The 4,644-nt window shown below is 37.5% G+C and overlaps 1 long non-coding RNA gene across 1 annotated transcript; it reads right to left on the reverse strand.

The window, feature by feature from the left end:
• Positions 1-513: 513 nt before the first annotated feature.
• On the reverse strand, positions 514-3,522 carry LOC120354887. Its single transcript, XR_005573277.1, has 2 exons — positions 3,299-3,522; positions 514-665 (listed from the first exon to the last, which is right to left on the reverse strand). It is a non-coding gene; the product is annotated as an uncharacterized LOC120354887 (long non-coding RNA).
• Positions 3,523-4,644: the final 1,122 nt, after the last annotated feature.

Here is a 4,644-nt window from a genome sequence, read left to right on the forward strand (position 1 = left end):
TGATATCCAAGTTTGTGGCAATCAACTCACGGAGGCTGTTTCCAGTATTTTTCATACCATTCTGCTTAACAGGTCCAGTATTTTATAAAGCATAATTATAGCCGTGCTTAGCACACAAGTGACTCACATCAAATATACACTTCTAAAAAAAAGATAATTGAAGAGACTTGAAATGTTGGCAAAAAATTGACTTCATTTTGATAAAAAATATGGAACATTCCCACTACATTTAAATTCACTATACAAACTTAATCAAACATAAATGAATAGTATTATCATATAGAAATTGATTGTTTCGCAGCTTCTGACTGTCCACTGGCAAGTCAAGTTGATTGAAACAGGTATCACACAAGTGACTCACATCAAATATACATTTTCAGGTTTTGATATATTTAATTTTTTCTCTTTTAGGTTGAACAATGAATGCGCAGCAAGAGAGCATTGAAATTCAAGTGTGTGGCAACAACTCATGGAGGCTGTTTCCAGTATTTTCATACCATTCTGCTTAACAGGTCCAGTATTTTATAAAGCATAATTATACAATTTGGTTGTTATTTTTTTCTCTTTTTGGTTGAATAATGAATGCACAACAAGAAAGCATTGATATCCAAGTGTGTGGCAATCAACTCAGGGAGGCTGTTTCCAGTATTTTTCATACCATTCTGCTTAACAGGATTCTGCTTAAGAATGATCAGAGTAAAAGAAGTTTTTCTTGCCACTACTTTTTTAAAGATGGCAATGGGAATGACAGAGAAGTGTGTAAGAACGTTTTTAAGCACACATTAAGAATCTCCGACCAGAGAATTGCAACTGCTATCAAGAAAAATACTCCTGAGGACCTGCGAGGGAGACATTCATCCTCCTAAGACACCAACATCTATAGAGATCATCTTAGAAACTTCATTAAGCTATTTCCAGCTTACCAATCCCACTATTCTTGTAACAAAAACCCACATAGACTCTACTTGTCACCCTCACTGAACATGGGCATTATTTATAAGCTATATTTGGATCACTGCAAAGAAGTAGCTCCAGAGAATGGACCTTGCAGTCTTTTTATTTTCAGAGACGTTTGATGTACTTTCGATGTACCGGTCACGGGCTGAAGGAACTTTGCCTTTTCAGCTAGGTTGAATTCATGTAGGGCTCTCCAGAAACATTGAATCTGGAGGGAGCTGTGCTGGTAATTGTAATACTCAGTGTTTGCTTTGAGATCATTGATGAAGATTGGGTAGGTCGAAAATGAGCAATTCAAGTTCCTGTTTGTTGAAAATACCCATCAGTCGGTTGGGAATAATGTCGTAAAATCTTTCGAAGAAAGCATCCAGTTGCTTGTGGATGGCTCCAATCATTTTCATCTGACAAACCAGATGTATGTACTCGAGCTTGTTCTCTTCAGTGATGGGTATGTTTTTTGTCCATCTGGTTTCAGTTCCCTCACCTCAGTCACTCCAACTCCTCGCACCTCTGCACTGAATGTCTAATCATATCCAATGCTAGAGATATGGTTTTTCTTCAAGTAGGCGAGACTTTTGTAGAAAGTGTAATCCTCACTTTGCATATCTCTGTACTTGACCAGATTATCCAGAATATGCTTGTAGAAGGAACGAGTAAAGTAGCAATCGAGAAGTTTGTTGTCATAGATTTCTTTTGCAAATTCACCCTCCCAATGAATTTGAAGTAGAGAAGATGGTCCGGGTTGTAGTGCAATGAGGTATTTATAGTGTACATCACTTTGTCGCCCTATGATGTAGTGAAAAGTGCATAATCCGGGTTGAAAATCTCCCTCGATATGATCATATACCATTCTAACAACAGACCTCTGGCATCCTGCCCTTCTTCCCCTTCGAAGACTATGTAGAAGCGGTTCTTCCATTCTTCAGGAGTACAATGGTGCAATTCGTGAGGCTATTTTTACAGTCGTGTGTTACGCTGCAAAATTTAGGCTTAAAATGGAAAATTTTGTTTCGAGATTTTCGGGTCTTCTCCCAATGCTAGGAGATCCCGATACTTTTCAGGTAGCCCAAGTGGTGGTAAAACCTAGGAAAAATTTTACACGCCGGAAGGGTGTATGGTTTGGTATCAACGCTGATGCTCATCCGCATACAGCTAAAGTGCTGGCTAGTGCGACATCTTATGGTCAAGTTTTAGAAAAGATGTTCGCTGATGAATTGTGTGGCAAAGATTTGTACGTTCCAGTAGGAAACTGCCAATACAATCTGAAAATAAAGAATTTGTATTCTGATGAAATTCGTACATCAACATTTTTCAGTGAGTTCCGTGATAATGCTTATTCAAAATTTGGAGTTGAAATTCTTGATTTCGAACAGTTTTACAAAGATGGCATGCTCCGCTCAGGTTTGAGTGTTAGACATAATGAACTTGGTATGTATAATGAAGAGAATCTAGATTTTGGTAGAGCACGTGCCCTTAAAGATAGATTCAGAGACCAGGATGCGCTGCAGTCTGACCCTGCAATCCCTGAACAAGGTGAACATTCCCCTGGACCACAGATAGTGAGTACTGAATCTGAAATCCTGGAAACTACGTCCCCTGACCAGGCAGCTGAAATAACCGATCAAAATCCAACCAACACCACAAGTGAAGATGAGAGTATGGATGAGAGTGAATTGATGTCTTTGGTGGCTTATGAGCGTAAAACCAATAAGAATGAAGTTAGACCCGTCGTACCTGGAGTGAATTTACGAGCTATTCTTGATCTTATGAAAAAGCATGAAGGACCCGTTGTGACTAGACCAACCGCTGGATTGTTCAAGAGGCTGCGTTTCAGAAGCAACAAGTGTACTAATGGTATCATGCGGCAATTCTATCAAGCCGTTACTTTTGACAACTACCGTATGTATTCTGAGGAGGAAAGAAGTTTGATACTGGAGATCCTTACTCATGATCTGGCTGAAGCAAAGCTCGCAAACCGTGGCAACAGAAAGAGAAAGCGTTCGTTTGAAAAGTTCGAGTTGATGAATCTGCAAAGTAGAAGTAAGAAGAAAAGAGGTAATCCCGAAAGCAAAAAATTTTTTTTTTCAGATTTTCAAAAACAAAGTTGACCTGATTTTTGCTTTATTAAATAGGAGACTTGCATATTTTTCTAAAATTTTTCTGATCAGTAGTTTTTGTAGGGCATGTGTACCATCTGCCTCAAAAAAATGACTTTTGAAGCCCTATTGTTAGCTAACAGAAGCTGATAAAAATATTCTAATTGCATAGATTATGTCCTAAGAACCTGTCCAATAGATTAGAAGAAGAAAAAAAAAAAAAAAAAAAATTTTGAATGCACAACCTTAACAGGTCCAGTATTTTATAAAGCAAAATTATACCCTTGCTTAGCACACAAGTGACTAACGCCAAATATACACTTTTAGGATTTGATATATTTAATTTTTTCTCTGTTAGGTTGAACAATGAATGCGCAGCAAGAGAGTATTGATATCCAAGTTTGTGGCAATCAACTCACGGAGGCTGTTTCCAGTATTTTTCATACCATTCTGCTTAACAGGTCCAGTATTTTATAAAGCATAATTATAGCCGTGCTTAGCACACAAGTGACTCACATCAAATATACACTTCTAAAAAAAAGATAATTGAAGAGACTTGAAATGTTGGCAAAAAATTGACTTCATTTTGATAAAAAATATGGAACATTCCCACTACATTTAAATTCACTATACAAACTTAATCAAACATAAATGAATAGTATTATCATATAGAAATTGATTGTTTCGCAGCTTCTGACTGTCCACTGGCAAGTCAAGTTGATTGAAACAGGTATCACACAAGTGACTCACATCAAATATACATTTTCAGGTTTTGATATATTTAATTTTTTCTCTTTTAGGTTGAACAATGAATGCGCAGCAAGAGAGCATTGAAATTCAAGTGTGTGGCAACAACTCATGGAGGCTGTTTCCAGTATTTTCATACCATTCTGCTTAACAGGTCCAGTATTTTATAAAGCATAATTATACAATTTGGTTGTTATTTTTTTCTCTTTTTGGTTGAATAATGAATGCACAACAAGAAAGCATTGATATCCAAGTGTGTGGCAATCAACTCAGGGAGGCTGTTTCCAGTATTTTTCATACCATTCTGCTTAACAGGATTCTGCTTAAGAATGATCAGAGTAAAAGAAGTTTTTCTTGCCACTACTTTTTTAAAGATGGCAATGGGAATGACAGAGAAGTGTGTAAGAACGTTTTTAAGCACACATTAAGAATCTCCGACCAGAGAATTGCAACTGCTATCAAGAAAAATACTCCTGAGGACCTGCGAGGGAGACATTCATCCTCCTAAGACACCAACATCTATAGAGATCATCTTAGAAACTTCATTAAGCTATTTCCAGCTTACCAATCCCACTATTCTTGTAACAAAAACCCACATAGACTCTACTTGTCACCCTCACTGAACATGGGCATTATTTATAAGCTATATTTGGATCACTGCAAAGAAGTAGCTCCAGAGAATGGACCTTGCAGTCTTTTTATTTTCAGAGACGTTTGATGTACTTTCGATGTACCGGTCACGGGCTGAAGGAACTTTGCCTTTTCAGCTAGGTTGAATTCATGTAGGGCTCTCCAGAAACATTGAATCTGGAGGGAGCTGTGCTGGTAATTGTAATACTCAGTG

This window comes from Nilaparvata lugens, chromosome X (assembly GCF_014356525.2).
Source record: "Nilaparvata lugens isolate BPH chromosome X, ASM1435652v1, whole genome shotgun sequence".
In the NCBI taxonomy this organism is placed as follows: Eukaryota; Metazoa; Arthropoda; class Insecta; order Hemiptera; family Delphacidae; genus Nilaparvata; species Nilaparvata lugens.